The 24367-nt window shown below is 49.4% G+C and overlaps 1 protein-coding gene across 4 annotated transcripts in view; it reads right to left on the reverse strand.

Moving 5' to 3' along the window:
- Nucleotides 1–21521, reverse strand: part of epb41l1 (erythrocyte membrane protein band 4.1 like 1) — a 152799-nt gene extending 131278 nt beyond the window's left edge. For all 4 annotated transcript variants that reach the window (XM_033041293.1, XM_033041295.1, XM_033041294.1 and 1 more), the window contains exon 1: nt 21401–21521. The gene's annotated coding sequence lies outside the window, so the exon portion shown is untranslated. The remainder of the gene's footprint in view (nt 1–21400) is intronic.
- Between the last annotated feature and the right edge of the window lie 2846 nt (nt 21522–24367).

Consider the following 24367-nt stretch of genomic DNA (forward strand, 5'->3'; position numbering starts at 1 on the left):
GGGGCTAACGGAATCAAGGGATATAGGAACTCAGTGGGTCAGGCAGCATCCATGGAGAGAAGGAATAGGCGATGTTTCAGGTCAGGACCCTTCTTCAGACTGAAAAGAGTCAGAAGACTTCAGTTCAGTCTGTAGAAGGGTTCCTACCTGAAACGTCACCCATCCATGTTCTCCACAGATGCTGCCTGAGCCGCTGAGTTACTCCAGCACTCTGTGAAATGTCACCTATCCATGTTCTCCACAGATGCTGCCTGACCCACTGAGTTACTCCAGCACTCTGTGAAACGTCACCTATCCATGTTGTCCACAGATGCTGCCTGACCCGCTGAGTTATTCCAGCACTCTGTGAAACGTCACCTATCCATGTTGTCCACAGATGCTGCCTGACCCGCTGAGTTACTCCAGCACTCTGTGAAACGTCACCGATCCATGTTCTCCACAGATGCTGCCTGTACCCATTCCCTAACTCTTGTGCATCGACCCACAAATGGTTTCATCTTCAGATACAGGACACGAACCTCTCCTGGAGATCCAGACACATCTGTCAGGCATCAATAATCCCAAGTGTCTGCAGATGCCAGAAACCAGAAATAAAACTGGGCAGGAAATACGCAGCAGCAGCAAAGTGTGAAACGACCACATGTTTCAGGCAATGACCAGAACCTGAAGGGGCAAACAATGCTACTGAACAACCTTGGCTGTAACATTTACTGCCCTGTTTGTAATTACGGGGGAAATGCTACCGTTGTTCCTGTTCCAAAAATGATGTAGATGTGGGCGTTGGAGGGGTCATTCTCTTCAGGCCTCCAATGACCAAGGACACCAACATTTGGAATACTGTGAGCAAATTTGGGCCCCATATCTGAGGAAGGATGTGCTGGCTCTGGAGAGGGTCCAGAGGAGGTTTACAAGAATGATCCCAGGAATGAGTGGGTTAACATATGATGAGCGTTTGACAGCACTGGGCTTGTACTCGCTGGAGTTTAGAAGGTTGAGGGGGAACCTCACTGAAGCTTACAGAATAATGAAAGGCACAGATAGAGTGGATGTGGAGAGGATGTTTCCACTAGTGGGAGAGTCTAGGACTAGAGGTCACAGCCTCAGAATTAAAGGGTGCTCTTTTAGAAACTGTTTTAGTCAGAGGGTAGTGAATCTGTGGAACACATTGCCACAGAGGGCTGTGGAGGCCAAGTCAGTGGATATATTTAAGGCAAATGCTTGATTTGAACAGGTTTTAAGGGTTATGGGGAGAAGGCAGGAAAATGGGAGTAGGAGGCAGAGATCAGCCATGATTTAACGGCAGAGTGGACTCTCTGGGCTGGATGGCTGAATTCTACTCCTATAATTTGAACGTGAACTCACACCTGATCTCTGCTGAGATAGAGAGAAGCTCAAGTGAGAGACATTTAATTTGCCAGGATCCAAATGTCAGCGCGCGCTGAATGGATCAAACAGGTTGTAAAACAGAAGTGAATGGCCAGGTGTTTGTTTAAACCAGTAACTGTATCCTAGGGACAGACCCCTGCCATGTGGCAATCTCACCTTAAACTACAAGCTACCCTAAATAACAAGACAACACCAGCATTCTCCTCCTCCCCAACAGCTTGTGAAAGTTGCAATATCAACACAAACTCAGATCATTTGTGACCAGTCATAGCTGCTCCTTTCCCACATTCACCATCTACATTGTGCTTCGTTGGGCAACCGTCATTTATGTGTTGACCCAACATCCCTCCAAACCTTTCCCATCCATGTCGCTGTCCAAATGTCTCTGAGATGGTGTTGTGGTCGCTGCCTCAATCAACCACAGGAGCCTTGGTGGCCTCGCGATCAAGCACGGTCAGCGGTCAATGAGCGTGAAGGGAAGACATTGGGGACCACGTGGGGGACATTGGGGATCACGTGGGGGGTCACTGTGAGGGACGGGAGGGGGAGGGGGAGAGGGGGGAGGGAGGGGGGAGAGGGAGAGGGAGGAGAGGGAAGAGAGGGGGGAGAGAGGGGGAGAGTTGTGAAGCGGTTTCCACTCTGCATTCACACTTATACAAGATGGAGTACGACCCAACTACTAATCCGTTGTATTAATGAGTAAGGTGCTGGGTTTTCAATCATTCTCTGCTCCCCAAACAGATGATCAGCTGTAAACTGCGACACAAATTAATTTCAGCAAAGCAGTCATTAAGACCATGCGATTCTGCAGCATCATCTGAAGTTGATCAAGGCTGCTCCTCAATCAGCAACAGTGTTCTTGACAAGACACGGCTCTTTGTACCCTGTGGCCTGGAGCTTCACGTACACACATGAAGGGAACGCTGAGTAACTAAACGCCAACTGGTTCAGACGTGGCCTTCTCCTCCAATGCCCACACTGCCACTACTTGGGGGGCTACCCTGAGGCCGACCGACCAAGGTTGCACACGTATACTGAGCTAGAGTGAAAAACTGGTTGGAAAAGTCAGGAGTGGAAGGAGGCTGTGGGCAAGGGGTAGATTATCAGGAGCCTGCGTATAGACAGGCAGAAGCCGGGCTTGGGGGGAACAGATGGTAAGATGGAGGTTGACTTAGAGAACACAGAAATGGAAAGACGGTGGTGATGAATGAATACGTTTATTGGCCAAGTATTCACATACAAGGAATTTGCCTTAGTGCTCCGCCCGCAAGTGACAACATGACATACAGTGGCAGGAATGACACATAAAACATTAAAGATTAACAATAAAGTTAATGAATGGGGTCTGGAAGTGTGGGTCACTGCAATGCTGGGACAGAGGAGATACACAAGGTTACAAGGACAGGGCTACACTGATCAGGTTCCAGCTCCAGCAGTGTGCTGATCAGCCCATGGGGGCTCGGAGCGCCCAGAGCAGACCCCATCACCCTCACTGGAGTGCCAAATCAGCACTGACTTCTTCCCAAGCCCCGCGATGCAGGAATCTGTCATTCTCACAACCCAGACCCTGAACACACACTGTCAACATCTCCAGAATTCTACAAAAATACCTCAAAAAGTATCCTTAGGGAATTCCATTCTGGAACAAAAAATGTTATTTCCAGCAACACACAAACGGAAGAAGAGTGAGATGTAACTGAACTGTGAGAGACATCCGTCCAGCACCAGGAAGTGAACTGTGTCTCATTCCCATGAAGTTGAAATTTAACATTTTTAGCATTTTATAAAATTTGATAGTTATCTAACAAGTTATGTTCTCTGTGACCTGATGACGTGCCAAATCTTTTATATAATTCAGAGAATAATTGTAGTAGCCTTTAACTGAGCAATGTTTGTAGACAAATATAATGTACGAACACTGCTGCAATCTCATGAAGTTTGTCGGCACTGGGCCGGTACTTGCTGGGTGAGGGGGGACCTCATTGAAACTTACCGAATAGTGAAAGGCCTGGATAGAGTGGATGGGGGGGAGGATGTTTCTACTAGTGGGAAAGTCTAGGACCAGAGGGCACAGCCTCAGAATTAAAGGATATTCTTTTGGGAAGGAGATGAGGAGGAATTTCTTTAGTCAGAGGGTGGTGAATCTGTGGAATTCTTTGCCACAGAGGCTGTGGAGGCCAAGTCAGTGGATATTTTTAAGACAGAGATAGATAAGATTCTTGATTAGTGCGGGTGTCAGCGAGTTATGGGGAGAATGCAGTTGTGAGGGAGAGATAGATCAACCACTCCCCTGACATCAATCTGAAGAAGGGTCTCGACACGAATCCTCACCTATTCCTTCTCTCCAGAGATTCTGCCTCACCCGCTGAGTTACTCCAGCATTTTGTGTCCACCTACGATAGATCAGCCATGATTGAATGGTGGTGTAGACGCGATGGGCCGAATGGCCTAATACTGCTCCTATCACATGACCTCTTTCCAATATATTATCCCAGAAATGCATCGCCTGCTGGCCTGAAGAAGCCCAAGAAGGAATTGCTAAATCAATAAATGCAAGTTGCAGCTTCCAACCTCAACACTTCCATCAACAGCCAGATGTAATGAAAAAGGCAGAAGTAGTCAGCAGTCTGCAAGCATCAATGATTGGACCCAGATGTGACGGAGTTATTTTTAAATGCAATGGGAATGCGTGCCCGAGCTGAGTGTACGTGACATCTTGTGTAGTACAGTGACTATACGATACGGTGCAGTAGTGATTGGAGTGAAGCGCTCGACGTGTAACCTGTCCCACCTTCCAGAGCCACCGTCAATCGATGATAGACAATAGACAATAGGTGCAGGAGGAGGCCATTCGGCCCTTCGAGCCAGCACTGCCATTCAATGTGATCATGGCTGATCATCCCCAATTAGTACCCCATTCCTGCCTTCTCCCCGTATCCCCTGACTCCGTTATCTTTAAGAGCCCTATCTAGCTCTCTCTTGAAAGTATCCAGAGAACCGGCTCCACCGCCCTCTGAGGCAGAGAATTCCACAGACTCACAACTCTCTGTGTGAAAATGTGTTTCCTCGTCTCCGTTCTAAATGGCTTACCCCTTATTCTTAAACTGTGTGGCTCCTGGTTCTGGACTCCCCCAACATCGGGAACATGTTTCCTGCCTCTAGCGTGTCCAAACCCTTAATAATCTTATATGTTTCAATATGATTCCCTCTCATCCTTCTAAACTCCAGAGTGTACAAGCCCAGCCGCTCCATTCTCTCAGCATATGACAGTCCCGCCATCCTGGGAATTAACCTTGTAAACCTACGCTGCACTCCCTCAATAGCAAGAATGTCCTTCCTCAACATTGAGAATGATGAGAGGCCTAGATGGGGGAGACAGTCAGAACCATTCTTCCCAGGATGGAAATGTTCCACACGAGAGGGCCATGTGTTCTATCTCTCTAGTGTAGACATAGAAACATAGAAAATTGGTGCATTGGTGGAATATGATCATGGCTGATCATCCACAATCAGTACCCCGTTCCTGCCTTCTCCCCATATCCCATGATTTTTGTTAGCTCTAAGAGCAGAATCTAACTCATGAGTGTACACGATCTCCCCATTACCACCTCCAGATGTTCCTGGTTCCCGTCACATCTGGTAGGTTCATTGGCCATAAATGACCCTTCAGTGTCGGCCAGCGGCCAAACAGGATCCAAGTGGCTTTGATGGCCATGCATGGAACAGCACAGGGTGCTGGGGACAGGCAAATAGGGCAGGGGTCGGGTTCTCTGTGCTACCAACATGGACTCAATGGGCTGAATGGCCTCCTTTTTTGTCAATACATCTTGGAGACACGGGAAACTGCAGATGCTGGAATCCTGAGCAAAACACAAAGTGCTGGAGGAACTCAATGGGTCAGATAGCATCTGTGGAGGGAATGGACAGAATGGGTCGGGGCCCTTCTTCCTACTTGGCAAATGGGCAGCACCTTGACTAGCCGATCTATCACCTGCACACTCTCCCTCTCCTCCACAAGAAGTTAAACAAGTCTCAGAAGTCCATGTTCCCAAGCCGCTCTGTGCTGTGAATGGGACATTGTGCTGCTGGAGCATTTGGAACGACATAATTGTACGACAAATGTTATGATGACTTCGAGGTTTATTAGCTTTGACGTGCCAAGTTGGAGCCATGAACGGCTGACAAGCAGCGAGTGACCGTGGGAATATAAAAGGCCGAGGGGACCAGGATCACCACCAGCCCTTGGTTTTCTCCTGGGTCAGAACCTTCTGTGCGAGTGGGACGGGCCGGCGGGTTGGCAGGTTGCCACGGTGTGAGGCCATAACTACCCTGGCTGCCAGTCAACTGGGCTCCTGCTAAACGAAAGCCATTCACAAACCAGTCGGCTTGTTTTGCAAATTTGCCGACTAGCCTAAAGACTCCAAGAGGCAGAACGAACGTTAAAATATCTTTAGCCTCTGGAGTAGGGCAGCAGATCGATGCAGCAAACGAGATTCAAATGAATTTTCCACCCCCTGCTTTCGTTCAACTTTTAAGAAAAGCTTCTCATAGTCAATGGGAGCAGATAAAAAGAGTCGTTGAGAAAGTGGGATCACAAAATCAGGTCCATTATACCCGCGCCCGGGGTAGATCGTGGTAAACTACAAACTCCTACGAGTATGTCTACGGGTTCCCACGACTATATCGATGCCCTCCTTACGAGTAAAAAGTTGAAATTTCTTTCATCCCGACAATTTTTTTTTACTCGGGAACATTTTTTATCGGGCTGGAAAAAATGTCCCGACTTACCTGATGCCACGAGTACCTACGGCCGGCATAACGAGCCGCTACGAAACATCTACAAACTCCTACGGACTCGTTATCAACATTCTGAGAGTTTGAATCAAGGGGGAAACTCGGGAGAATTTGTGAATAACTGGTGAAAGTGGAACAGGCCCTTTACAGATACAACAGGTGCATCTACACCAGATCTCCAGGCTATCTATCGTTCAACATACAACTCTGCACTAGGCTCTCTTTTAAATATGGAAACAAAATCAGAAGTCCAACACCTGTGAGACACTCTGAATTTTCAATACACAAACAGCAGATGCCTTGAGCCTTGTTTGGGAGCAACTTTAGTGACTGTCCCACCTGGGTGGTTTACCTTGCTGGGGTAGGGAGATATTCTCACAGCTGTTGACCCTATAACAAGGAGCTTTCTCTCTCTGACACGATACAAAAATAGGTGTCGGGGCAGGTAGTGTAGCGAAAGCAGGGACTCTGCAGAAAGACTCCACATATTCAGTGGATGTTTACACTAGTGGGAGAGTCTAGGACTAGAGTTCGTAGCCTCAGAATTAAAGGACGTTCCTTTAGGAAGATGAGGAGGAACTTTTTTAGTCAGAGGGTGGTGAATCTGTGGAAATATTTGCCACAGAAGGCTATCGAGGCCAAGTGAATGGATATTTTTAGAGCAGATAGATTCTTGATTAGTGCGGGTGTCAGGGGTTATGGGGAGAAGGCAGGAGAATGGGGTTAGGAGGGAGAGATAGATCAGCCATGACTGATTGGTGAAGTAGTCTTGATGGGCCGAATGGCCCAATTCTGCTCCTATCACTTATGATTCTCATTGAAAGGCTTGGAAACAAAATGTTGCCCAATATGTGAAGAGAGTTTGTTGCTCCGCACGCACCTTTTGCAAATGTAAAATCTGTTTCGCAAGGGAAAGGCGATGATCTGTAATTTTATCAACTGCAAAACACAGGCCGGCTTTGCAAGTCAAATTGGGGAGCCGTCAACAGTTCAGCCTTGTGCAAATACCAAACAAAGATGCTGTCAAATATTAACAATTCATTTCAATGTGTCTGTGCCCTCGTCTCTCTGATCAGCAAAGCCCATGGGCCAAGCCTTTATTAATATTTCTTGCGGTTTGTCATTCATTATACGTCACAACCACTCCCTTAGAAAGCGGCAGCAGCAGCAGCAGCAGCAGCAGCAGCAGCAGCAGCAATATGCAAAGCAGAGGACAGGCATTGCAGCAATTGAAAGCAAACCTCCACCATGATGGGTCCTTCATTGTAGACGGGGGGCGGGGGGCAGATTTCCAGTCCCTCTTTAACAACAAATCTCACTGCAGTCACAGCCGAAGTGTGCAATATTAACACTTGAGAAACTTAACACCACGATTCCAGGCCTAATGTACAATTTCAGGTGGATATGTGGACTATTTGCATGCATTCCACACCGTACACCTGCTGTATATACTACCAACACTAACCGGAGCTGTGATGGATACAGCCATCTCTCTCGACTGATTCTCTATGGCCAGTTCACTACTTGACTCAAGCATCTGTAAAAACTCTATGACAAACAATAAAACGAAGAGCTTGATATTTGAAGTAGCAACTTGATTTTTAAACAGCTAAAAGGCAATCTCTATACCGATGCAACCTGGTCCCAAGGCTGCTTGCTCACACTTGGTACAAGTCTTGCAAATCTCTCAACTTGTGTAGGAAGAAACTGTAGATGCTGGTTTACACCGAAGATAGACGCAAAATGCTGGAACTGCAGATGCTGGTCTCTCAACTCGCCTTTGAAGGAATCATAGGTACACAAAAATGCTGGAGAAACTCAGCGGGTGCAGCAGCATCTATGGAGCGAAGGAAATAGGTAACGTTTCGGGCCGAAACCCTTCTTCAGACTGAAAGAATCATCACTGTTTTACAACTTTCCACATGGGAAATAAAGGCCAGAGTGTTCTCATTTATTTCCCTACATCACATCAGTATTATCCCATCATTTGTACAAATAATTCCCCCACTAAGACTGCCACCCACATCCATAGGTCACATATGAACCCCAAACTGCCACAGGTCACAGATGAACCCCAATATTTCCTCCTTTTGCTCTTTGTGTATTTGTAAAACATTCTCTCTGACGTTACTTGCCAATATTTCTCATTCCCACTTTTTAACTTCCTTCTGCAAGAGTCAAGAGAGTTGTATTGTCTTGTGTCCCAGATAGGACAATGCAAGATGCTGGGGTTGAGAATTGTTCAGTGCATTGGGTTGCAAGAGGGTCTGCGTCTTCAAAACGGCATTTAATAAAAACATGTAGCTGCTCCTCGTGCAACAGAAGCACTAATTCTGGATTTTGTTGATGAATTCACAGTCATTGCCCGGTTAATTCACATCCCTCCAAAGTACATTTTCACCCAGAGAGTTGTGAATCTGTGGAACTCTCGGCCACAGACAGCAGTGGAGGCCAATTCACTGGATGTTTTCAAGAGAGAGTTAGATTTAGCTCTTAGGGCTAACGGAATCAAGGGGTATGGTGAGAAAGCAGGAACGGGGTACTGATTTTGGATGATCATCATATTGAATGGCGGTGCTGGCTCGAAGGGCCAAATGGCCTACTCCTGCACCTATTTTCTATGTTTCTAAATGGTCTGTTTGATGATAACCACATTAATACTAATTTCCTGTTGTTATTACCTTCTGGACATTCACAGATTTATAAGGCAGGCCTATCCACTGGGGCTCAATTAGACCGAGTGCCTGGAGGCCTTGCAGCAGCCTGGGGCTCAATTAGACCGTGCAGTGCCTGGAGGCCCTGCAACAGCCTGGGGCTCAATTAGACCGGGTGCCTGGAGGCCCTGCAGCAGCCTGGGGCTCAATTAGACCGTGCAGTGCTGCAGGCCCTGCAACAGCCTGGGGCTCAATTAGACCGAGTGCTTGGAGGCCCTGTAATAGCCTGGGGCTCAATTAGACTGTGCAGTGCTGCAGGCCCTGCAACAGCCTGGGGCTCGGTGGACCGGGCGCGGCTCCAAGAGGCCGAGCACGTGGCCTACAGCGGTGGAAGCCGCCCCTGCAACGCCGCCAGAACAGCGGACCTTCACGGTCAGGTCAAGATCCCTGCACTTACAACAACTGGGACTTGGTAATGGCACCAAACTGGCGACTCTGTATACTGTTCAAGAAGGAACTGCAGATGCTGGAAAATCGAAGGTACACAAAAATGCTGGAGAAACTCAGCGGGTGCAGCAGCATCTATGGAGCGAAGGAAATAGGCAAAGTTTCGGGCCGAAAACCTTCTTCAGACTCTGTATACTGTCTCAGTGTACGACTGCTATACACTTGTAATGTGTCTGAGATACTGATCTAAGATGTATCTAGATGCTAATGTATAGTGATACTTGTACTGAACTATATAATGAAGTAATGTACATAAAGACCACAGCACAGAACCAGGCCCTACTGCCCATTGAGTCCACATCACCCACCATTTACTCGAATCCTACATTAATCCCCTTTATTCGACCACACTGTGCACACAAGGTGGTTTCCAGATCACATAATCAGATTCCCATAAACTGAGAACAGACCAACATTATTCAGCTTTAAAATTTGAACCATCTTTCCAAATATTTAACCATCTTCAGAGCCAAATGGACATGGCAGGAACATTAAGAAGAGACTGCCTGGAAAAGAATCAATTTTCCATCATCCAAAATGCAGTTGTTTGTTAGAAACAGGAGTTCAAATGGTTCCCCACAGGAAGCACAAAACCTTTGAAGTCTGCGTTAAAAAAAAATTTGCAAGCAGATGAAGTAACGATCGGTGAATCAACATGGATATCTGTGATTGACAATTGTTAAATAGTTTATCATAGAAACTGAAGGTAGAAAATGCTGGAGAAACTCAGCGGGTGAGGCAGCATCTATCGACCAAAGGAAATAGGCGACGTTTCAGGTCTGAAGAAGGGTCTCGACCCGAAACGTCACCTATTCCTTCGCTCCATGGATGCTGCCTCACCCGCTGAGTTTCTCCAGCATTTATATCTACCTTCGATTTTCCAGCATCTGCCGTTCCTTCTTAAACAAATATCATAGAAACTGATTTTTAAAAAAAATAATATTACATCCTATGCAGACAAAATCATCATCAGAATTGTCTGCATTCACTGTTGAGTTCAAATTCCAAATTAGAGGCGCTTAATTTTTTTGGCAACATGGATACATTCCTTAAACAGGGTCAGGCAATGTGAATATGTAAATCGGGGACTAATGTCTTTGACTAACTTACAAATGTCCTTCAACCAGCAAGATGCGTTATGCCCGCCTTTCACAGAAATCTGCAAAGAACTCCTGCAATTGCCTAAATACTTGGAATGCTTCGGTTTTACGGAATGTCGCCCTGCAGAGCCCAGAGTTGAGGTGTTTCCCATTCACTAACCCAACCCATGTCCTTGGTAGATAGACACAGAGTGCTGGAGTAACTCAGCGGGTCAGGCAGCATCTGTGGAGAACATGGATAGGTAACGTTTCACAGAGTGCTGGAGTAACTCAGCGGGTCAGGCAGCATCTGTGGAGAACATGGATAGGTAACGTTTCACAGAGTGCTGGAGTAACTCAGCAGGAAAGGCAGCATCTCTGGAGAGAAGAAAAGGGTGGCGTTTTGGGTGGAGACCCTTCTTCAGATTTGATCATAAATTTGTAAGTGATAGGAGCAGAATTACGCCATTTGGCCCATCAAGATCCTGGGACGACAGATGGCACAATGGGCTAAGTGTTCGGCTGGCGACCGGAAGGTAGCCGGTTCGAATCCCGCTTGGAGTGCATACTGTCGTTGTGTCCTTGGGCAAGACACTTCACCCACCTTTGCCTGTGTGTGAATGTGTGTGAATGTGTGTGAGTAATTGGTGGTGGTCGGAGGCGCCGTAGGCGCAGAATGGCAGCCACGCTTCCGTCAGTCTGCCCCAGGGCAGCTGTGGCTACAGAAGTAGCTTACCACCACCGAGTGTGACTGAGGAGTGAATGAATAATGCGATGTAAAGCGCCTTGAGTATTAGAAAGGCGCTATATAAATCCCATCCATTATTATTATTATTATTATTACTCCACCATTCAATCATGGCTGATCTATCTATCCCTCCTAACCCCATTCTCCCCTTTCAAGAGAGAGTTAGATAGAGCTCTTGGGGATAGCGGAGTCAGGGGATATGGGGAGAAGGCAGGAACGGGGTACTGATTGTGGATGATCAGCCATGAACACATTGAATTGCGGTGCTGGCTCGAAGAGCCGAATGGCCTACTGCTGCACCTATTGTCTATTAACCCCAGACACCCCTAGTCAGGGAAAAGGGGACATATCAACAGTGAGGTAGAGATGTATCGAACAAATTAATTAAAGATATGCGCAAAAGTAATGATGATAAAGGCCATGGTTAGCTGTTAGCGAGACGCGAATGGGAACGTTGGTGACTTGGGTGGGGGAGGGATGGAGAGAGAGTGAGTGCCGGGGTTACTTGAAGTTAGAGAAATCAATATTCATACCACTGGGTAAAGACACCAAATGCAGGAGTGAGTCAGGCTGGAATCACAGGCAGCAACTGTGAAGAAGGAATGGGTGATGTTTGAGGTTGAGATCCTTCTTCAGACTGATGGGTCACACCCCTGGGTTCCTCAATAATCATCTGCTCAATCTGGGTCTACGATGGAGGATCATCACCTTGAACCAAGTCACCCCTCCACAAACACAAGTCATGCCTGACTAATATAGGTGTTAATTAGCGCGCCATTGTTCCATCCAACTCCTCACACTAAACTATCTTGCTGCCGTTTACACCCTGAACACAACGCTCACATATAAAGGCAGGATACAGGCGGGGCCATGCGTGGTTTACGGGCACTGAGCGATCCAAGCGCGTTCCAAGCAGTTCTGGTCTTTGTTGACAGAACACCAGCCCCACTTGTGAAAACAAAAGCTTGTGGCTGAGCACAAGGCAGGAGCAAGCCTGGTCCACACCGGCACACTGTCCACTTACACACTCACCCACACCAGCACACTGTCCTCTTACACACTCACCCACACCAGCACACTGTCCACTTACACACTCACCCACACCCGCACACTGTCCTCTTACACACTCACCCACACCCGCACGCTGCCATTACACTCACCCACACCAGCACGCTGCCCCGTTACACACTCACTCACACTAGCACGCTGCCATGTTACACACTCACTCACACAACACACTGTCCTGTTACACACTCACTCACACCAGCACAGTCCTGTTATACACTCACCCACACCCGCACGCTGCCCCGTTACACACTCACTCACACCGGCACACTGTCCTGTTACACACTCACTCACACCAGCACAGTCCTGTTATACACTCACCCACACCCGCACGCTGCCCCGTTACACACTCACTCACACCAGCACAGTCCTGTTACACACTCACCCACACCAGCACAGTCCTGTTACACACTCACCCACACCCGCACGCTGCCATGTTACACACTCACTCACACATACACTGGGGTGAGGGGGCAACGAGGAGGGGGACTGGGGACTGGGGGCCAGGGAGAGGGTGGGGGGGGGGCAGGGGAGGGGGCTGGTGGGAGGAACAGGGGCATACACTGGGGTGAGGGGGCACTGGGGACAGGGGCAGGTGTTGGGGGCTAGGGAGAGTGCAGGGGGGGGTTAGGGGGCATCCGCTGGGACGGGGAGCAAGAGGGGGGGGGGGGAGGGCATAGGAGGAGAGAATGAGGGGGCTAACAGCTGAGGGTGGGCGATCAGCATCCCTGTGTCTGTGAGGGACAAGAGCAGTCTTCCTCCAGAGATGTGTAGACAACACTCATCTGCTCAGGTGTGGTGGCCAGCCAAGGTTGATTGCTGTTAAGATGGTTAATACCTCGGTAGTACCTCATGAGCATGTAAGGAGGAACTGCAGATGCTGGTTTACACCAAAGATAGACACAGAATGCTGGAGTAACTCAGCGGGACAGGCAGCATCTCTGGCGAGAAGGAATGGGCGGCGTTTCGGGTCGAGACCCTTCTTCAGACAGATGTCAGGGGAGAGGGAGTTGGTAAAGCACACAGGTCTGAGGGCAACACAAGTGGGTCAGGCAACATGTGTGGAGGAGTGGACATTTCAGTTAGGGGACTGTCTGAAGAAGGGACCCCGACCCAAAACATTGCCTTTCCCATCACCTGTCCATGTTCTCCACAGATGCTGCCTGACCCGCTGAGTTACTCCAGCACTCTGTGAAACGTCACCTATCCATGTTCTCCACAGATGCTGCCTGACCCGCTGAGTTACTCCAGCACTCTGTGAAATGTCACCTATCCATGTTCTCCACAGATGCTGCCTGACCCGCTGAGTTACTCCAGCGTTACTCTCTGTGCCATCTCCCCACAGTGCATCTTACTCGCACCCCATCATGTCACTCTTTTAAACAGCGCCAGAGACCCAGGTTCAATCCTGACCTTGCGTGCTGTCTGTGTGGAGTTAGCATGTTCTCCCCGTGACCTGCGTGGGTTTTCTCCGGGTGCTCCGGTTTCCTCCCACACCCCAGTCGTACGGGTTTGCAGGTTAATTGACCCTTTGTAAAATGCCCCTGGTGTGTAGGGAGTGGATGAGAAAGTGTGATAACATAGAACTAGTGTGTACGGGCTGGCATGGACTCGGTGGGCCAAAGGGCCTGTTTCCGCGCTGTATCTTTCGGTCAGTGTCAGTGGGTCATGGAGTGCCGGGATGTGTCTGGAGTAACTGGTGCTGAGGAACACTCCCGCGTCAGTCACGGTGACACACCCAGTCTGTGTCACCTCCACCCTGCCCCACACAATACGCACACCACACCTCTGCTCACAGGTGACAGTGCAAGCTGGACACCGGGATCAACAAACAAACCACAATTATAGTTATAAAACAGAGGGGATTGAGAAACCATCTTAACGTGAACTGAAGATAGACACAGAGTGCTGAAGTAACTGAGCGTTTCAGACATATTGTCTGGAGAACACGGATAGGTGACGTTTCAGAGTGCTGGAGTAACTCAGCGGGTCAGGCAGCATCTGTGATGAACATGGATAGGTGATGTTTCACAGAGTGCTGGAGTAACTCAGCGGGTAGGGCAGCATCTGTGAAGAACATGGATAGGTGACGTTTCACAGAGTGCTGGAGTAACTCAGCGAGTCAGGCAGCATCTGTGGAGAACATGGATAGGTGACGTTTCACAGAGTGCTGGAGTAACTCAGCGAGTCAGGCAGCATCTGTGGAGAACATGGATAGGTGACGTTTCGAGTCGAGACCCTTCTTCACAGGTGAACCAGACACAATGCTTGCACAGAGGCACAGACAAGCGGTAATTCCAGCAATCACACACCTTGTTTTTTTTTTGCTTCACATAATTGAGCAGTAACAGGTACACCACAATGACAACGCTATTTTGAGTGGAGCTGTCTTTAGCACTTTGCTCTCCTGCCTGAGAACTAAAATCCAAATGTGACTGTGATCGCAACTGCTTCAGATCATTTAAAGGTAATCAGGATGATTAGACGTTGCTGTCTTCCTGCAGTGCTCTTTAGCATGTTTGAACAATACAGCTTAAACACACACACTGAAAATCCCCATCAACACATAACCAGTTCCCACAACAGGTTAGTATTGGAATGAACTGCAGATGCCGGTTTAAACCGAAGATAGACACAAATAGCTGGAGTAATTCAGCGGGACAGGCAACATCTCTGGAGAGAAGGAATGGGTGACGTTTGGGGTTGAGACTCTTCTTCAGACACATGTTAGTGTTGGAGGCTGAATCACTGCTTCATGGGACATCAGTCTTGTAACCGACAACAGCAGCCTCCATTTCAATGTTATCTTTCACATTCAATACTTACAGGAATGTTAATAAAAATATTGATGGAATGTCAGACACGGGAAAGTTAAGACAAACAACCTCTGGGGATTGAAAGGTAGACAAAAATGCTGGAGAAACTCAGCGGGACAGGCAGCATCTATGGAGCGAAGGAATAGGTGACGTTTCTGGTCGAGACCCTTCTTCACCCGCTGAGTTTCTCCAGCATTTTTGTCTACCTTCCATTTTTCCAGCATCTGCAGTTCCTTCTTAAACATTATTCTATCAGTATGGGTTTGTTATTGTCAAGAGTACGCGATACAGTGATAACTAGTTGTTGGGCTAAATCACACTATGCATGGTGAAGCAAGATGAGAAACAGAACACTCGTGCAAAATACTGTGTTACAACTGCAGAGAAAGTGCAGATAAAGAACGCACAAGGGACCATAACAAAGTAAATGGTCAGATTAAGAATACGTACATCCAAGGTTTACAAGAGGACAGTTGAGCCGTCCGATAACAGCCGGGAAGAAGCTGTTCCTGTATCCGGTGGCATGTGTTTCCAAACCTTTGTATCTCTGCGTGAGGGGAGAAGAGGGAGTGACCAGGGTGAAAATGGTCCAGGATTATGTTGGCTGCTTTCGAGGAAGCCTGAAGTGTAGATGGAGTCTATGGGGTTTGTTAGGGGTGGGGTGGGGTTGGGGTTGGGGTGGGGTGGGGTTGGGTTGGGGTGGGGTGGGGTTGGGGTGTAACAAGATGCTGATTTGTGTGTTTACATGTTTACAGTGTTTCAGAAACAGACCCTGAGACGGAGCTTACACACACACAGGGACACCATTAGTGAAGAGTTGCCATTCAGTGTGAATCATAGGTTGCCATAAATGCTGTGTTTCACTTATGTCAGCGAGTTTTTTCACTTACAGTCAGATATCTTGAGTAATGACAAGTAGCTCTCAATGCCAACAAATGACCAGCAGAGTATCATAGGTTGCCCACTTCACAGGAGAGGAATACTCTTCAAACAAGGCTGAATGAAGGCATCAATGAGAACAGTGTGGGCAGCGGTAGAGGTGGTGCAGCGGTAGAGTTGCTGCCTCACAGCGAATGCAGCGCCGGAGACCCAGGTTCGATTCCAACTACAGGTGCTGTCTGTACGGAGTTTGTACGTTCTCCCCGTGACCTGCATGGGTTTTGTCCGAGATCTTCGGTTTCCTCCCACTCTCAAAAGATGTACAGGTTTGTAGGTTGATTGGCTTGGTAAATGTAAAATGTATACATTGTCCCTAGGGTGTGTAGGATAGTGTTAATGTGCGGGGATCGCTGGTCGGCGCAGACCCGGTGGGCCGAAGGGCCTGTTTCCATGCTGTATCTCGACACTAAACTAACAGAGGCCATCCATGCATCCATTGGTGTGGTGAGCTGAATTGGCATTCCAGGCACTGAGCTTTTACTCTGGTTCAGCTCATGACCCTATCAGCCAGACAGCTGACAATCCCCACAAGTACAAACAGAAATTAAGAAATACCTGGAGATATCTGTTGGGTCATCGGGTTCTCTGGTCCACTCCAAGGCTAACTTCCGTTTACAAAACACCAGTGACCCATAGACCGGTCTCCAGCTAATTTAACGCCCAATGTTCAGATCGTCACACAGTCTCCAGGAGACCCCGGACAGAATGACTTGTCCATTAGAGGGGTCAAAGTCACCAGTGAAGACCTCTGACCATGCTGAGCTAACCAGCTATCTTGTGCACGTGGCTATCAGGAATCGATCCAAGCATTTGGGAAAACAAATCCACAGAATGTGTAGGAAGGAACTGCAGATGCTGGTTTACACCGAAGATATGCACAAAGTGCTGGAGTAACGCAGCGGGTCAGGCAGCATCTCTGGAGAGAAGGAGTTGGGCCAAAGGGCCTGTTTCCACACTGTAGGACTCTAAGACTTTAGTGTGGCATTTCAGGTTGGAACCCTTCTTCACACTGAGTCTGAACAAGGGTCTCAACCCGACACGTCACCTATTCCTTGTCTCCAGAGTTGTTGCCTGTCCAGCATTTTGTTTCTATCCAGAGAATGTGTGTTCCCTCATTAATTTAATCCCCTTCTGCAATGTCCACTCGATTTTTTTCTGCTAATATTCTCCATAAATGCCACGGTATGTCCTTGAGCATGCAGCAAATCACTCCAGGTGATTGGAATCACACACAGAGACTAGACCAACATCTCACCTCCAGCATCGGAACCAGGGCTAGGTCATCAATCACCTTATTTACTGATATACAGTGGACTGACATCAGTTCAAACATAATTTCTTAAATTAAGCTCTCATGAATTGGAAAAGACAAAGTGCTGGAGGAACTCAGCAGGTCAGGCAGCATTCATGGAGGGAATGGATAGATGATGTTTCAGGTCGGGTCCCTTCTTCAAAGTGATCCACAGATGCTGCCTGACACGCTGAGTTCAGAGATACAGCACAGAAACAGGTCCTTTGGCCCACCATGTCCGCACTGACCAGCAATCCCCACACATTAACACTATCCTACACACACTAGGGACAATTTACATTCATACCAAGCCAATTAACATACAAACCTGTACATCTTTGGAGTGTGGGAGGAAACCGAAGATCTCAGACAAAACCAACGCAGGTCAAGGGGAGAACGTACAAACTCCGTACAGACAGCACCCATAGTCGGGATCGAACCCGGGTCTCTGGTGCTGTGAGGCAGCAACTCTACCGCTACGCCACCATGCCGCACTTGAGTTCCCCCAGCACTGTGTATTGGTCAAGAGTCCAGCATCTGCCATTTCTTGTACCTCTGTCATTAACGGTGGCTGCTGGGGATGTGACATTATGACAACCAGAAGCACAAATGATTCAAGCAGGAATGATCCTTAACTTAGAGCAATTACTAATCCTGATGCAACTTCAGATGCATCAAACTGTAGCCTGCTGACGGAACATACACGGGACAGGACAGCACGGGAAGAGGCCCTTCAGCCCGCAGGGTCTCTGCCAACCGGTAGGAGATCTCCTTCACCATCTCTCCACGCACATAAACCTAATGGGGAAGTCAATGTTCATATCACTGGTCAATGTAAACCTCATATTTACACCCCAGCGGTATAAACATTGACTTCTCCAATTTCAGGTAGCCCTTGCTTTCTCCCTCCTTCCCCTCCCCTTCCCAGCTCTCCCACAGCGCACTGTCCCCGCCTCTTCCTTTTTCTTCCCGCCCCCACCACCCCACAACCCCACATCAGTCATAAGGGTCTCGACCCGAAACGTCACCTATTCCTTCGCTCCATAGATGCTGCCTCACCCGCTGTTTCTCCAGCATTTTTGTCTACCTTCGATTTTGCCCGCATCTGCAGTTCCTTCTTGAACATGATGGAGGTCAGTGCAAGGACCAGTGTACCTTGGTTACCGCAGCTAACACATTGGTGCTCTGCCTCGCCCTACAATAAGGCAGTGACCGCTGCCCCACCGGTTTGCAAGGTTCTGCATGCAAACAGCGCTCAGCATTAATGGAGGTGAGTTTGGGTTAGAGTCCTCCTTGTCCTCTCCTTCCACCTCATCAGCCATCACATACATCAGATAATCCTCCAACACTTTCGCCACCTCCAACGGGATCCCACTACTGGCCACATCTTCCCATCTCCACCCCTTTCTGCTTTCCGCAGAGACCATTCCCTCTGCAACTCCCTGGTCAACTCGTCCCTTCCCACCCAAACCATCCCCTCCCCAGATACCGCAACCGCAGGAGATGCAACACATGTCCCTTTACCCCCCCCCCCCAAACTCCATCCAAGGACCCAAACAGTCTTTCCAGGTGAGGCAGAGGTTCACTTGCACCTCCTCCAACCTCATCTACTGTATCTGCTGTTCCAGGTGTCAACTTCTCTACATCAGTGAGACCAAGCGCAGGCTCGGCGATCGTTTCGCTGAACACCTCCGCTCAGTCCGCCTTAACCAACCTGATCTCTCAGTGGCTCAGCACTTTAACTTCCCCTCCCATTCCGAATCTGACCTTTCTGTCCTGGGCCTCCTCCATGGCCAGAGTGAGTCCCACCGCAAATTGGAGGAGCAGCACCTCATATTTCGCTTGGGTAGTTTACACCCCAGCGGTATCAACATTGACTTCTCCAATTTCAGGTAGTCCCTGCTTTCTCCCTCCTTCTTCTCCCTTTCCCAGCTCTCCTACAGCCCACTGTCTCCGCCTCTTCCTTCCTTCTTCCCGCCCCCTCATCCCCTCATCAGTCTGAAGAAGGGTTTCGACCCGAAACGTCACCTATTCCCGGGCTCCAGAGATGCTGCCTGTCCCGCTGTGTTACTCCATCTTTTTGTGTCTACCTTCGATTTAAACCAGCATCTGCAGTTCTTTTCTACGCATTAATGGAGGTGAACTCCACGGTCAGAGTTAGCTCCAGCGCATGGCGTTTCTGCAGAGAAACACAACAGCAGCACAGCTGGGCTGCTGTGAAATCTCCTACACGTTTCTTCATAAGATAGACACAAAAACCTGGAGTAACTCAGTGGGACGGGCAGCATCTCTGGAGAGATGGAATGGGTGACATTTTGGGTCAAGACCCTTCTTCAGAGACTTGGACAGGTGCATGGGTCGGGCAGGTTTAGAGGAATATGGGCAGGTGGGACTTGTGTAGACGGAGCATGTTGGTCAGCATGGGCGAGTTGGGCCGAAGGGCCTGTTTCTGTGCTGGATGAGTAAGATGCTTGAGAGAATGATTACTGACGTACGTACGTAGAGTGGTTTTATACAAGGCATGACTCAACACAATCACAGGGCAAGGATTTGCGGTAAAAAACATTCTCCACGGTTGAACATAATCTACCATTCAAAGCTAGGCAAGAGCAATAAACGCAACTTCATCAAATTATTGTGCAGAAGTTTTCACATAGAGACCCAGTCTCTAATATTCATATATTAATAATAATTCAAATCTGTAATATTGATCACCACTGCCTCTCAGCGTGCAATGTGGCAGCTTTCACATCCGTAATAAACAGGACTGCAGTGTCTGTGAACAGCAAGATCCCACAAACAGTGGGGGGGGGGGGGGGGTTGGTCAGGGGGGGGGGGGGGGGGTTGGTCAGGGGGGGGGGGGGGGGTGGTCAGGGGGGGGGGGGTCACATTTGTGGGGGGGGGGGGGGGGTCCCTCTGCATTGTTGTTGCCAACAGTGGATGCAGCCAGCGTCCCACAGTCCAGTGACAGCAGCCCATGTGATGCTGCACCCTCCCTGTCCGCACTGCACATCCCACCCCTGACACAGGCACACACAGCCACACACACGCAGACACACACACACACGTAGACACAGAGACACACACACAGCCACACACACACAGACAAACACACACACAGAGACACGTAGACACAGAGACACACACACAGCCACACACACACAGACCCACACACACAGACACAGACACGTAGACACAGAGACACACACACAGCCACACACACACACACAGACAGACAAACACACACAGCCACACACACAGAGACACGTAGACACACACACAGCCACAGACACACACACCCACACACACAGACACGTAGACACAGAGACACACACACAGCCACACACACACACACACACACACACACACACACAGACCCACACACACACACACACACAGACCCACACACACACAGACCCACACACACACACACAGACACACACACAGCCACACAGACCCACACACACACACAGACCCACACAGAGACACACACAGACCCACACACACAGACCCACACACACACAGACAGACCCACACACACACACTCCAGCCCTGGCCTTATCCCCCGTGTCCCCGCCCTGCGCTGCAGCGGCTTCACCCGTCGTTTCCCCGCCGTGTGAGGGGAGGGGGCTGGAGGCGGGGGGCGAGTCTTTGTTCCCCCTCCCGCGGCCACACGCCCCGCGCCGCTGCCCAGCGCCCCCCGGCCAGAGCTGCCCGTGTGTGGGGTGTGTGTTGGGGAGGGGGGGGGGGTCCAGGTCTCACGGCCCCGCATCGACCGCAGGAGCCCGCTCCCCCCTCTCTGTCCCCGTCCCCCGGGGCGATCTGTGTCCCCCCCACACAACCGCCACGGACACAAGGTCCCCCCGGGGGTGGGGACAGAGAGGGGTGGGGGGGGGGGTCGGGCTCGCTGTGTCTCCCGTCCCCAACATTCCCGCCGCCACCGCCCCGCCCTGCGCTGCGGGACAGACAGACAGACAGAGGGTGCGGGACTGTCCCGGGACCCTCGACCCCCGGCATCCAGCCCCCCACCCAAGCCCCCAGCCCCCCACCCAGCCCCCCTAGCCCGGCCCCCCAGCCCGGCCCCCCAGCCCGGCCCCCCAGCCCGGCCCCCCAGCCCGTACCTGCAAGCGGCATAGATGGAGCCCGCGCTGCTCCGGGACTGATCCGCGATCCGGCGGCAGCTCCTTGTCCGTGACAGACAGACAGTCCCGCTGCTGGAGAGAGGGAGGGAGGGAGAGAGGGGCGGGGAGTGGAGGCGGGGGTGTAGAGGGGGTTGTGGAGCTGGGGGTGGGGGCTGCAACCAGGGGCGGAGCGGGGCGGATCCGCCAGCGATGTCCGAGCCCAGCGGCCTGAAGCCACAATCCTGGCACCGCGATCCGGAAAATCCCTCCCCGCAGCGGCGAGAGAGAGAATGAAGGAGAGAGGGGGAGGGAGGGAGGGAGAGAATGAACCAGAGAGAGAGAACGAACGAGAGAGAAGGAGAGAGGGGGAGGAGGGAGAGAGAATGAACGAGAGACGGGAGAGGTGGGGAGGCTACGATTGCGGCCAGCTGAGCTTGCCGAGGAGAGGAGAGGAGAGGAGAGGAGAGGAGAGGAGAGGAGAGGAGAGGAGAGGAGAGCCAGGCTGAGGCTGTGCCGATGTTTGGCCGTTTCTCAGTGAAGGGGAGACGCCGACAACGCCGCGGACATTCGGCCGGACGGCGGCTACTCGCTCTCCCGCTGACACGGAGATAGATGGAGGGGCAGGTAGTGTAGAGAAAGCAGGGACTCTGCAGAAGGACTTGGACAGGTTGGGCAGAGAAGTGTCTGATGGAATATGTGGAGCAAAGTGTGGAGTCATGCCTTTTGGTCGCAGGAATAAAGCGTTGGTGGACATTGTTTCAAAGTCACAGCTGCCAGAGGAGGTCGTTGAGTCTGAAGAAGTGTCTCGACCCGAAACATCACCCATTGCTTCTCTCCACAGATGCTGCCTGTCCCGCTGAGTTACTCCAGCACCTTGTCTATCTTCAGTATAAACCAGCATCTGCAGTTCCTTCCTACACATTTGATCGGGCTTTGCTGGCTTTACATTGCACTAAACATTATTCCCTTATCATTTATCTGTACACTGTAAATGGCTCGATTATAATCATGTATTGTCTTTCTGCTGACTGGCTGGCTGGGTTAGCAGGCAACAAAAGCTTTTCACTGTACCTCGGTACACGTGACAATAAACTAAACTCAACTCCAGCAGAAATGCAAAAAAGAAATCAACAAATCTGCTTCATGAAGGAGCCATTTCCCATCCGAAAGGAAACCATTTTTGACTTGAAAAACCAAATGTAATTATTGGTTGACCAGAGTGTGCAATATGTTATTAGTACGGATTTAGCACAATGGAGGAGACTGTACTGGAGGTTTTAATTGTCAGAACACTTTATCTTCTGCAATGGGAAATAAATGAGATGGAATAAGATTGCAATGTGTGATTACCGCTGTGTAGACAACACTAACAAACTCATCTGCTCAGGTGTGGTGGCCAGTCAGGTGTGATTGCTGTTAAGATGGTTAGTACCTCAGTAGTGCCTCATGAGTGTGTAAGGAGGAACTGCAGATGCTGGTTTACACCAAAGATAGACACAGAATGCTGGAGTAACTCAGCGGGACAGGCAGCATCTCTGGCGAGAAGGAATGGGTCGAGACCCTTCTTCAAACAGATGTCAGAGGAGAGGGAGTTGGTAACGCACACAGGTCTGAGGATAAGTGACGTTTCACAGAGTGCTGGAGTAACTCAGTGGGTCAGGCAGCATGTGTGGAGGAGTGGACATTCGACATGTCAGTTAGGGGACTGTCTGAAGAAGGGACCCCGACCCAAAACATTGCCTTTCCCATCACCTGTCCATGTTCTCCACAGATGCTGCCTGACCCGCTGAGTTACTCCAGCACTCTGTGAAACATCACCTATCGATGTTCTCCACAGATGCTGCCTGACCCGCTGAGTTACTCCAGCACTCTGTGAAACGTCACTTATCCATGTTCTCCACAGATGCTGCCTGACCCGCTGAGTTACTCCAGCACTCTGTGAAACGTCACTTATCCATGTTCTCCACAGATGCTGCCTGACCCGCTGAGTTACTCCAGCACTCTTTCGTCAGAGGGTGGTGAATCTGTGGAATTCTTTGCCATAGAAGGCTGTGGAGGCCAAGTCAGTGGATATTTTTAAAGCAGAGAGAGATAGATTCTTGATTAATCCGGGTGTTCGGAGGGAGAGATAAATCAGCCATGATTGAATGGCGGCGTAGACTTGATGGGCCGAATGGCCTAATTCTGCTCCTATCACTTATGACACTGATTGCTGGTCAAATGCTACAGGTATAGGTTGTGCCGGTCAGTAGATTCTGGGCCAGACCCCTCCTCTGCATTCTGTAGCATCCACAGAGTATTCATCAAATGTATGAAAGGCATTGATGAGAAGGAATGTAAGCAGTAGTTGTGAGCACCAGAATAGATGTACGATCGGCTGTGAACAATTTTATTTTCTATTTCCATTTATTTCTGCCTTAAATCTGTGGGAATCCAATCTTCAAAAAGGCCGGGCCTGATTAACGTTAAACGATAAACCTTTCATCTTCTGGTTTCACATAACTTGGTTTCTTCACCAAGATCTTTTTAAAAGCAAATATCCAAGTGAATACTTTATATTTTGCAAACTAAATGCATCATTCTTTAAACTTTAAGACAATAACCCCCCAGAGGCTTTGAATTTAAATGAAATTCATGATGGATTCACAGTCTCTGGCAGTGAGAATGACAAGTACAGGCGGGCGGGGAAAGATTAAAAATACATTGAAATCACTAAATAATTGGCTCTGCGAGCCTTTAAAAAGCACAATGCAGCATCTGAGGCATCCCAAGGATCAGCCCTCCTGCCATTTGATGGGATCCATCCCAGATTCACATACGATTCACATATGTATGAAAGTTAACCTCATGTTCAGTGAAATTTGTCACAGGTTTCTTCAGAAGATAGACACAAAAAGCTGGAGTAACTCAGCAGGACAGGCAACATCTCTGGAGAGAAGGAATGGGTGATGTTTCAGGTCATAGAAA

This window comes from Amblyraja radiata, chromosome 23 (genome assembly GCF_010909765.2).
Source record: "Amblyraja radiata isolate CabotCenter1 chromosome 23, sAmbRad1.1.pri, whole genome shotgun sequence".
Taxonomy (NCBI): Eukaryota; Metazoa; Chordata; class Chondrichthyes; order Rajiformes; family Rajidae; genus Amblyraja; species Amblyraja radiata.